General features: G+C 41.8%; 1 protein-coding gene across 5 annotated transcripts in view; it reads left to right on the forward strand.

Annotated features, from left to right (window-relative positions):
• Nucleotides 1-12,547, forward strand: part of PDE6H (phosphodiesterase 6H) — a 203,446-nt gene that overhangs the window by 27,675 nt on the left and 163,224 nt on the right. The gene's annotated exons all lie outside the window — the stretch shown is intronic.

The following is a 12,547-nucleotide window of genomic DNA, read 5'->3' on the forward strand; positions in this document are numbered from 1 at the left end:
TCTTATCTTTCTTCTATGGAAGTCTTATGATTAGGAGATACTAAAGGGTAAAGAATAGAGATATTGAGCCAGTGCCCAATGGCTCACTTGGTTAATCTTCCACCTGTGGTGCTGGCATCCCATATGGGCGCTGGTTCTAGTTCCGGCTGCTCCTCTTCCAGTCCAGCTCTCTGCTGTGGCCCTGGAAGGCAGTGGAGGATGGAAGGCTTGGGCCCCTGCACCCACATGGGAGACTGGGAGGAGGCTTCTGGCTCCTGGCTTCCGATTGGCGCAGTTCCAGCCATAGTGGCCATTTAGGGAGTGGACCAACGGAAGAAAGACCTTTCTCTCTCTCTCTTTGTCTCACTGTCTATAACTCTACCTGTCAAATAAATAAATAATAAAAAAAAAGTCATCAGTAGCCTTATTGTTGCTCCTTTGAAAGCAATGTGTCTTTTTTGTTTGGCTGCTTTGAGGATTTTCAAGTTGTCTATATTTTTCTTTGGTTTGTACATATTTTCTCAAATTTTTAAAGCATTTTATTCATAATTATTTCACATTCATTGTTTATAACTCCTTTCCTTGTCTCACTCTAATACCTGAATTTTCTCTGAGTCTACTTCTATTGATTTACATATTCATAATTGAGAACATTTTCTTGCAGTTTTGCATATCTAGTTATCTTTTGTGTGCTGGATTTTGTAATAGTCTTAGAGAGTCTTAACTATGTTATCTTCCTCTAAAGATTAAATTTTGTTAGGATGATTTTATAACTGATCACCCTAAATCTGTGGGATCTAGGTTTTAGACTTTTTAGGGGATGTTCTATTTCAGTTTTGCATATGCTCCGAAGATAGAGTCCTTATTCTTAATGCATGCTACTTACTTCCACAGTGGTACATTTCTAGGATCTTTATTGAAATTGAGGGTTTCTTCTTAAGGTCACGCCACTCTGGATGAGGCCAACCTCCAACTCCCAGCATTTGTGACCTCTGAAACTTGTGCACAGCTCTTTAGCTTTCAGTATTCTTTGCTAACTCCTGCTAGTCTTCTATAACTGTTTCCATGTCCTTCATCTATGCCAAGCCCTTCTTGTGAATGAGGGTCTTTATCTGATACTGTGATCTTTTCTCAGGAGAGGTAGAGTTTTGTTACTGAGAACTCTTGGGAACACAATCTCTAAAGGGGTGAACCAAGATTGGGTAAAATAATATTGAATTGTGATAAAATAGAGGCACAGTTGATCCCATCAGGAACTCTGAAGGTGGGGTGGCCCTTTGGGGTGTTCCAAATTGAGACAAAGGAACTGTGCCAAAATCTGGTGATTCCTGGGGACAGCGCTTTGGCATAGTGGGCTAAGCCTCCGCCTGTGGTGCCAGCATCCCATATGGGCACTAGTTCATGTCCTGGCTGTTCCTCTTCTGATCTAGCTCTTTGCCTATGGCCTGAGAAAGCAGTGGAAGATGGCCCAAATGCTTGGGCCCCTGTACCCACATGGGAGACTCAGAGGAAGCTCCTGGCTCCTAGCTTTGAATTGTCCCAGCTCCTGCCGTTGTTGCCATTTGGGGAGTGAACAAGTGGATGGAAGACCTTTCTTTCTGTCTCTCCCTCTCTCTGTCTACAGCTCTGCCTCTCAAATAAATAAATAAAATCTTAAAAAAATAATCTGGTGATTCCCCTTCCCCAAATTAATCAGTCAGAAGAAGTAGGCTAAGAGCCGTACTCTTAGATGCGGCAGTTTTCTTTGACCTAAAATAATTCTCACAGAGGATAGCAAATGAATCATTAGCAACCAACACTTCCAGCAGCTGGCAGAACTCCTTAGTCCTGAAGGATCTGGAAAAAAAATTGTTGCATCTACTACAGTCCACCATTTATGCTATTCACGTGTGCTTGCTTTTTAAAGTGCCTCCACCCAGGGGCTCGTGTGGCACAGGTGGTTAAGCTACCAGTTGCAATGCCAGCATCCCATATTGGAGTGTCAGTTCAAGTCCTGGCTGCTCTGATTCTGATCCAGCTTCTTCTTAATGCACCTGGAAAGGAAATAGGTAATGGCCTAAGTGCTTGGACACCTACCACCCAATGCAGAGACCAGAATGGAGTGTCTGACTCCTCGCTTCAGGCTGGCGCAGATCTGATTGTTATGACTATTTAGGGAGTGAACAAGCAAATGGAAAATCTATTTCTCTCCCTCCCTCCTCCTCTGCCTTTCAAATAAATAATTTTTTTTAAAGTGCCTGCTTCAGGATGGTTCAGTTGCCTGAAGAAACTTACAAGATCAATGGTACAAATTATAGACAGCTCCCTTCACCCCTAACAACTGGTCTCAAATCTATAATTGATACTCATCACTATGCTCTTCTACTACACTATGTTCTAGATTGCCTTCACCCTTGACTGATACCTCTGGGGGCCTAGGTGGTTAGTTGAAAACCTTTGTGTCTTAGTTTCTTGGCAACAATGACAACTTATGCAACTCTCACTTTGTTGCCTGGTGTAAGTGTTCCTCCTCTGGAACCAGAGACTTTAGGTTAAGTATACTTTTTCTCCTACAGTCCCATCTCCTATCTTACATGAGGCAAACAAACATTTTAGACTTCAGGTGGAAGATCGAAACATTGACAGCACTCCAGGACAGTAAACCAGCTGATGGAATTCCTGGGCCAGGGATATGAACTTTCCACCTAAGTGATGTACAAGAGTAGATTCTAAAACTCAAAAGGGTTACTAGTACTGGATATCTTCAGTTAGCCTTAATGGGTGCACCTTCTCTACCCTGCTATACCTAGAAAGGTTAGTTGACATCAACTAAACTTTTTTTCTTTTTAAGATTTATTTATTTATTTGAAAGGCATAGTTACAGAGAGGCAGAGGCAGAGAGAAAGAGGTGTCTTGCATCCACTAGTTCTCTCCCCAGATGGCCGCAATGGCTAGAGCTGTGCCAATTTGAAGACAGGAGCCAGGAGCTGCTTCTGAGTCTCCCATGCGGGTGCAGGGGCCCAAGAACTTGGACCATCTCTACTGCTTTTCCAGGTCATAGCAGAGGCTGGATGGGAAGTGGAGCAGCTGGGTCTCGAACTGGCACCCATATGGAATGCCATTACCGCAGACTGTGGCTTTTACCTGCTATGCCCCAGTGCAGGCCCCTGAACTAACCTTCATATCAACTAACCACTATGTCACTGAACGCATTCATGTCAACAGTCTTCCTTGTCCATGGCTTCTCGTTGGGTTTGGTCAATGGAGAAGCCCATGCATTGATATGAGAATGAAGGAGAGTAAGGTCTGGCCCTGACTATTTCTTGCAGAAATAAGGTTGGATGCCACATGACCTCCTAAGCTCCTGGAATGCTATCATCTCCAGATTTCCGTAGTTCTTCCCTCCCCTAACTCCTCTAGAGTTAAGGATGATAACATAGACTAACAGATTCCTGGTATTCCAAGCTACCCAGTACTTATTACATTTTGGGGCTTCCCTGCATCCTGTCCACAACTCTATAACCTATTTATGAAAACTCTAATTGAATTGCCCTAGTCACAGGGCATCAACTGTTTCCCTCTAGGACTCTGGCTGAACTGCAAACTCACTAAAAGTGTAAATCCTTACAATGACCCATAAAGCCCAACAAGATCAGGACCCACCATATCTCTGGCCACCTACATGGAAGACCTAGAATTCCTGGCTCTTGGTTTTGGCCTGGCTTGGCCCTTGATATTGCAGGCATTTGGGGAGTGAACCAGTAGAAGGAAAATCCCTTTCTCCTTGTCTCTGGCTTTAAAATAAAAAAAAAAGGGTCCAGAATATTTTTGTATACAAAGGAGAGGTGCATATATTACTTAAATGAAACTGCTATAGTAGATAATACTGTGCAGCCTTAGGTGTAGTCTCTAGCTCGCTATTATTTGAAAGATAGAGGATCAGAGAGACACTGGTACATATATAAAGAAAACTTCCATCCACTGGTTCAGTTTCCAAGCACTTTCAATGGCTGGGGCTGGGCCTGGTGCAATACAAAAACAGGAGCCTAGAATGCAATCCAAATCTCCCACATAGGTGTCAGGAACCCAATTTTTTGAGCCATCACTGCTGCCTTCAATGGTCTGCATTGAGAGGAAGAAGCTGGATTTAGGGCTCCTGGAAATCAAACCCAGACACTTAGATGTGGGATGTGTGGGATGTGGAATCTTTTTTTTTTAATTTAAAAAAATTTTAAGTTATATAAGTTTCATTTATTTCATATATACAGATTTAGGAACGTAGCAACACTCCTCCCATGACCCTCCCTCCTGCCCGTGCTCCATCCCTTCCTCCTCCTTTCTCTCACATTTCCACTCTTAATTTTTACAAAGATCTATTTTCAGTTTACTTAATGATTATATTAACCCTACACTTAGTAAAAGAGTTCAACAAATAGCATGTAAGCCATCATCAAATCTCAAAATGTCTGTTTCACTCTAATACAATACATTTCAGATACTCTATTAGTTACCTCAGATTAGGGAAAGCATATGGTATCTTTATTGTTGGGACTGGCTTATTTCACTAAGTATAGTGGTTTCCAGTTACACCCATCTTGTTGCAAAATACAGGATTTCTTTTTTTTTTTTTTTTTTTTACAGCTGAGTAGTACTCCATAGTGTATATATAACAATCTCTTTATCAGTGGGTGGACATCTGGGTTGATTCCATAGCTTAGCTATTGTGAATTGTGCTGCAATGAATATGTGGGTACAGATAATTCTTTCATATGCTGATTTCTTTTGGTTTGGGTAAATTTCCAAGAGTGGGATGGCTGGATCATATGGTAGGTCTATATTCAGATTTCTGAGGTATGTGCATACTGTCTTACACAGTGGTTGCACCAGTTTATATTCCCAAGAAGAGTGGATCGGGGTACATTTCCCCCCATATCTCCACCAGCATTTGTTGTTTGTTGATTTGCATATGTGAGTCATTCTCACTGTAGTGAGATGAAACCTCAGCATGGTTTTGATTTGCATTTCCCTGATGGCTAGTGATCCTGAGCATTTTCTCAAGTATCGGTTGGTCATTTGTTTTTAATCTCTTGAAAAATGCCTGGTCGAGTCCTTTGCCTATTTCTTAACTGGATTGTTTTGTAGTTGAATTTCTTGAGTTCTTTATAGATTCTGGATGTTAACCCTTTCTCAGTCGCATAATTTGCAAATATCCCATTCTGTCTGTTCCCTCTTCACTTTGATGAATGGTTCTTTTGCAGGACAGAAGCTTCTCTGCTTGATGTAATCCCATTTGTCAATTTTGGCTTTGATTGCCTGTGCTTCTGGGGTCTTTTCTAGGAAGTCTTTGCCTATGCCAATGTGTTGCAGAGTTTCCCCACTGTTCTCTAGTAATTTAATGGTATTGATTTGTAGATTTAGGTCTTTGATCTATTTTGAGTGGATTTTGTGTAAGGTGTAAAATATGGGTCTAGTTTCATACTTTGCATGTTCAGATCCAGTTTTACCCAGCACAGTTTGTTAAAGAGACTGTACTTGCTCCAGGGATTAATTTTAGCTCCGTTGTCAAAGGTAAGCTGGTTGTAGGTACATGGATTGATTTCTGGAGTTTCTGTTCTGTTCCATTGGTCAACAAATCTGTTTTTGTGCCAGTACCAGGCTGTTTTTATTATAACTGCCCTACAATATGTCTTGAAATCTGGAATTGAGATGCCTCTGGCTTTGTGTTTGTTGTAATTTCTATAGCTACTCAGGGTCTCTTATGTTTCGATATGAAGTTTAGCATCATTTTTTACTAGATCTGTGAAATTGGTATTTTGATTGGGATCATATTGAATCTATAAATTGCTTTTGGTAATATGAACATTTTGATGATGTTGATTCTTCTAATTCATGAACATGAAAGATTTTTCCATTTTTTTAATGTCTTCTATTTCTTTAGTGTTTTGTAATTTTCGTCATAGAGATCCTTTGTTAAATTTATTTCAAGCTATTTAATTCTTTAAGCTTCATTTTTAATTATCTTTATATACATAAAACCAACTCTATACTGAGTAAAGATTTCAACAGTTTGCACCCACACAGACACACATAGTATAAAGTACTGTTGGAAGACTAGTTTTATCATTAATTCTCATAGTGCAACGCATTAAGGACAGAGGTTCTACATGGGGAGCAAGTACACAGTGACTCCTGTTGTTGATTTAACAGTTGAATCTCTTATTTATGATGTCAGTGATCACCTGAGGCTCTTGTCATGAGCTGCCAAGGCTACGGAAGTCTCTTGAGTTCACAAACTCCAACCTTATTTAGACAAGGCCATAATCAAAGTGAAAGTTCTCTCCTCTCTTCAGAAAAAGGTACCTCCTTTGATGGCCCCTTCTTTCCACCGGGATCTCACAGAGATCTTTCATTTAGGTCTTTTTTTTTTTTGCCAGAGCGTCTTGGCTTTCCATGCCTTAAATGCTCTCATGGGCTTTTTAGCCAGATCTGAAGGGTTGATTCTGAGGCCAGAGTACTGTTTAGAGCATTTATCATTTTATGAGTCTGCTGTGTGTCCTGCTAAAGCATCTTTTGTAAGGTTGGACAAGTGGTGACAATTTTTTTCCATTCCTGTTTGTTAAAGAAGGTCTTCATTTTGCCTTCATTCGTAAATGAGAACTTTGCCGGGTATGGTATTCTGGGTTGACAGGTTTTTGGTTTTTTTTTTTTTTTTTTTTTTTTTTGTTTTTTGTTCTTTTTTCTTTTAAGACTTGGACTGTATCTCTCCATTCTTTCTTAGCCTGTAGGGTTTCTTATGAGAAGTCATCTGTGAGTCTAACTGGAGATCCTCTGAGAATAATCTGGCATTTCTGTTGTACTCATTTTAGAATCTTTTCTTTATGTTTTACTGTGGAAAGCTTGATTGCAGTGTGCTGTGGTGAAGATATTTTCTGGTCATGTCTGTTAGGAGTCCTATGTGCTTCTAGTTGGGCACCCCTTTTGTTCTCCAAATTGGGGATGTTTTCTGTAATTATATCATTAAACAGGCTTCCTAGTCCATTCTCTCTTTTCATACCTTCAGGAATTCCCAAGAACCATATGTTGGGTCATTAGTTAGTATCCCATGAATCTCCAGCACTTTTTAATTTTTCTATTTTCTTCTTTTTTTTTTTTTTTTTTTTTTGGTCTGACTGTAAGAGGTCTGACTGTAAGATTTCTAAAGATTTGTCTTCTAGTTCAGATATTCTTTCTTCTCTCTCACCAAGTCTGCTGTTAAGGCTTTCCTTTGCATTTTTATTTGATTTATTGAGTTCTTCATTTCTAATATTTTATTTTGATTTCTCTTTAAAATCTCAATTTCATGGGAAAAGTTTTCCTTCTTGTCATGTATAGTTTTCTTTAGTTCTTAGATTTGCTTCTGATTTCTTTTGAGTAATCCTATGATTAATTTTGAATTCCTTTTCTGGCATTTCCTCAATGTCCTCATCTTCACATTCTAATATTGAAATGTTGTTGTGTTCCTTTGGGGGGATCATCGTGATCTCTATAGTCCTTACTGTGATTACAGTTCCCACTGCAGTGGCCTGCTCCAGGCAACCAAGGATTTCCAAGCGTGTGGAGCTGCTCTCAGTGATTGCCCAGAGACCCTGCCACACCCTGCACCTTCTCACACAACCACCGAGTCCCCACGATCTCAGCACAGAAGGCTCCTACAGTTGCTGGGTGCAGATGTTTTTCTCAGCTCTGCCAGCACATCCAGTCAACAGAGAGGCAGAAGTTCCCCGAGGCAGCTCCACCTAGGCATCTTGCTTTTGGGAGGCTGAAGGTGCCTTAACCATCCTACGTGTTTGCTGAGCCACTTGCTAGCCAGGCTCAAAGTCAGTAGCAACTGTGGATTGTTTCCTCTACTGGAATCTGGATCACACAAATACACAAGAGTTCAGGCCAGATGTTGCTCTATCTCTAGTACTGCCACCAATACTGCCGAGAAGATGGTGTCCTATTTCAGCAAGTTGCTGTGTGCATGCACGAAGTCTTCCGTATCTCTCTCCCAAACCCAAAAAGGGGCTTGCTCTTTCTAGCTGGGCAGCAGGCGCTGTTGTGGGGAAAGGTGGGGTGAGATAAATGTGTGCCCTCTACTTCCACTGGGCCTGCAGACAGCTGCTAACAACCACTGACCACCCAGGGCTCCAGTCTGGACTCATGCCACGCTGTCCCTCTGTCTATATCACCCTGAGTTGCTGAGTTCAGTCTTACCTCCATCTCCAGGGTGCCACTTGCTCTGGCTCTTGGCCCACCCAGGTCCCAGAATTCATCTTTTTTACAAGTTATTAGAGGCTGCTTGTGGCAACTGTCCTTGTGCCTATGCTTGTGCTGCATGTCTGCACCGTCCAGGTCCACAGTGTTCCTCTCCCTCTCGTAGGATTTCCAGTGTTGTTTTCTCTCCAATTCTCCCCTTAAGTGCACTTCCTACTCTTCTCTCTCTGTCTAGCAGAATCTGAACCATTAGGCTAAAGACCCACCCCAGGAAATAGTCTCCTTTGTGTGAATTTGTGCACAATAGAGCTTACATTCTATTTTCAAAAGATATCCTAGTTTAACAAATGAGCAGAAACTACAGGAAATTTATATTATTTTATTTTATTTTATTTTTGACAGGCAGAGTGGACAGTGAGAGAGAGAGAGACAGAGAGAAAGGTCTTCCTTTGCCGTTGGTTCACCCTCCAATGGCTCCTGCAGCCGGCGCACCACGCTGATCCGATGGCAGGAGCCAGGTACTTCTCCTGGTCTCCCATGGGGTGCAGGGCCCAAGCACTTGGGCCATCCTCCAGTGCACTCCCTGGCCACAGCAGAGAGCTGGCCTGGAAGAGGGGCAACTGGGACAGAATCTGGTGCCCCGACCGGGACTAGAACCCTGTGTGCCGGCGCCGCAAGGCGGAGGATTAGCCTAGTGAGCCGCGGCGCCAGCCGGAAATTTCTAAAATTTACCTCCTGTAATTTCATGAGCAGTAAACTGAGATGTGCAATCAATTTCTATATTTAAAAAAATTTATTTTAGAGAGAGAGAGAGATACAATTCGCTAGTTACTCCTCAAATGCCTGCAACAGCCACCTCTGGGCAGTGCTAAAGCTGGGAGCCCAGATGTAGGAACTCTATCCAGGAATCTCAGGTGAGTGGCAGGAACCTAATTACTTGAGCCATCACTGCTGCTCCCTTGGTTTGCATTCATATGAAGCTGGAATCAAGCTGGAGCCAGAATCACACCTAGGCACCTTGATGTGGGAAGGGGGCATCTTAAGTGCTAATCTAAATGCCCACTCCTAGGTGTTGACTTAATTTGTCAATGGTCTACTACACAAAAACTTTGGATTACAAGGAGAGATTGAGGGAATGTGAGCTATATATATATTTATCCTTAACCAAACTCATATCTACATATTTCTTTTAAAAAGATTTATTTATTTGAATGTCAGAGTTACAGAGAGAGGGAGAGACAGAGAAATCGTCCATCTGCTGGTTCACTCCTCAGATGGCTGCAATGGCCAGTGCTGGGCCAGGCTGAAAACAGGAGCCAAGAGCTTCATCTGGGTCTCTCACGTGTGTGGCAGGGGCCCAAACACTTTGGATCATCCTCTGCTGCTTTTCCCAGGCTATTAGCTGGGAGCTGGATTGGAAGTAGAACAGCCAGGAGTAGGACTGGTGCCCATATAAGATACCATTGTGGCAGGCAGAGCTACACCACAATGCCTACATAATTTCAGAAGAATAATTTCTATGGACAGAGAATTCCTCTGTAAAGCAGAAGCAGCAGGAGGAAAAACTAGGTTACCTTTTTAGGAAGCATGATTACTCCTATAAAGATAGTGGTCACAGGAGTCACAGTTTTCCCCACTGTTGGTGCTTAGTAGAGTCATCTAGAAGGCTCATTAAAGCACAGATTGCTGGTTTTCTGATTTTGTTGATTTTGGATCAGGTCCCAGAATTCGTCTTCCTTACAAGTTATTAGAGGCTGCTTGTGCTGAAGCACACTTTGAGTCAGTGACCTAGGAGAATTGTCTTACACAGAAATCTATTTCTCATGGAGATAAAATGCTTTATTTTAGGTTGACTTTTCAGTTTGAGTGGTTTCAACTTTTCTCCCCAGCCTTCATTGTTCCATCACCATCTGCCAGACCTGTCTGCTTTCTGACCCTGCACTCATATTGATCATTCCTGCATGCTGTCTCTCTTCTACTCGTCTCTTTTCTGCTTTCGCTTAAATAGAGCCTTGACTCTGATAGAAAGCTTGGATCTAACTGAAGACCAGAGGAATCTGTTTTCTCTCAACTCTTTGTGTTTATTATTTGCACTTGCTTTAACCACTAACTAAGCACTTGGCACATCCCAGGCTTGCTTACTGTTTTTTTCTCCATCCTCTCCCTTGTTCCCACCCTTGTGTCCTTAAGCCCTGGCTCAAATACTGCCTCCTACTTAAAGCCATCCTGGCTTCTCCTTTTGCTTCAGTTAGAAGGAATCTCTGTTTTGAACCCTTATGGTATTTTCTTTGTGACTCATATTTTAATTTCTTCTAGAAGATTGTAAAACCGTGATAGATATGGCCTTGTATATTCAACTTTTAATCCTCAGAGTACTTGGTACATAGTATGACTCAATAAATGCATTTATACAGCACAGGAACAAATATGTCAGATGTTTGGTGGCTTTTCCTAACATGGCATTTTACTACTGCTGCCCCAAGGCTTGCTGCAAAGCTTGGTGCTGGAGCTGTGCCTCGAAGATTGTTCACTAAGTAACCACAAATTGGTGAAAGATTCTATGTAATGAGTCACAGACCAACAATGCTAGGTGACAGAGGTGCACTTAGCCTTGTGAGTTTCAAAATTCTGATTTAAAGAGTGATTGTACATAGATGCCAGTCTTCAGTCATGACACAGGCGCTCTTTGGGGAGTTCTGTGGAGTAGGTGAACTGGGTTCTACTTTTGTTACTTCTCATCCAAGTCTTCTCAAAGGGGCTAAGAGGCATGTACTTTGAGAATTCAAAGTTATGAAGCTAGTCCTCACCCTTCTTCATTTATCCAAGATTACATTCTTTGGAGGTAAAATAGTTCCCCATGTCCCCACCTAAATGGCTCACCACCTGAGAGAAGAGTTAAACATTTCCAACTGTGAGACTTGATAATTTTTCATTCTTTGCACATAATGCTTAGCACATAATGGGAATGGGAACTCAATATATATTTGATATTTGCTTTGTGTTCAATTGTTTTTCTCCCATATCCTCTCTTTCATCTCTGTATACAGCCACATATTCCCAATAAATATACTTAACTTTGTTATGAAGACTTAAAATCAGTTGTGCCACTAAATCCTCTATAGGTTAATGTTTGTGTTTAAAATTTGACTTTTAGGCCAGTGCCGCAGTTCAATAAGCTAATCCTGCGCCAGTGGCGCCAGCACACCGGGTTCTAGTCCCAGTCGGGGCACCGGATTCTTTCCCAGTTGCCCCTCTTCCAGGCCAGCTCTCTGCTGTGGTCAGGGAGTGCAGTGGAGGGTGGCCCAAGTGCTTGGACCCTGCACCGCATGGGAGACCAGGAGAAGCACCTGGCTCCTGCCATCAGATCAGCGCAGTGCTCCGGCTGCAGCGCGCCAGCCGTGGTGGCCATTGGAGGGTGAACCAACGGCAAAAGGAAGACCTTTCTCTCTGTCTCTCTCACTATCCACTCTGCCTGTCAAAAAAAAAAAAATGACTTTTATTATACCTTAAACCCATATATGTAATACTCTGTTACTGGAAGTTAAATGAGGGTTCATCAACATCTTTCATTAATTTTTTTCTTTTATTTCTCAAGCTTTCATTTTTCCTCTCTTCTGAGACCACCCTAGTTTGATCTTGAATGCTGATAAAAAAAAATCTCGGAGGGAAATTTCAGCTTGGTTAAGTCTCTGGGGGCTCAGAGCTTTTCCACTTGTTGAGGCATTTTTCCTTTATTTTCTAACTCAATGTTCTTTGATTTGTTCCTATTTAGGATCACTAAATAAAAAAATGAGAGTACTTATAGCATCATAAATCCTTCAAGTGATTAATATAGAACGTCTAATTCAAATCATGTAAACAAAAATGTAATAAAGCAGCCTGGGGAATTCAACTTCAAGCACAATTTGATCTAGAGGTTCATACACTCTCACCAAGACTCAATTTCTTTTCATTTCTCAACTCTTCATTGTGCTAGCTCCTTTCTCAGGGAGGTAGTGTCTCTTTTGATAGCAAGATAGCTATGTTAGATACTTATACTGTGATTTTATTAATCTTCACTCAAAAAAGAGACTCTCATTCTACTCCCAATTCCAATTCCAGAAAGGTACCTTGACCGTATCTCACTCTCACAGGGTCATTTTTTATTCCAGTGTGAATCTCTGTGTCCATGGGGGAAGAAATGCACTGATTGGCCGAGGAGGCAGGCTGAGCTAGCTCTGCATCCCTTGATAGCAGCATGGGGATATTCAGGCTGCCCTGATTTCAGGGAGCAAGGCAAAGAGGTGCAGGGAAGGCAAAATAGACTTAGTAAGAGGAGGTCATTTACTGGCTTCAGCACATGTATAATAGGATC

The sequence above is a fragment of the Oryctolagus cuniculus genome, chromosome 9 (assembly GCF_051225735.1).
Source record: "Oryctolagus cuniculus isolate XC-2025 breed Fujian yellow rabbit chromosome 9, ASM5122573v1, whole genome shotgun sequence".
Taxonomy (NCBI): Eukaryota; Metazoa; Chordata; class Mammalia; order Lagomorpha; family Leporidae; genus Oryctolagus; species Oryctolagus cuniculus.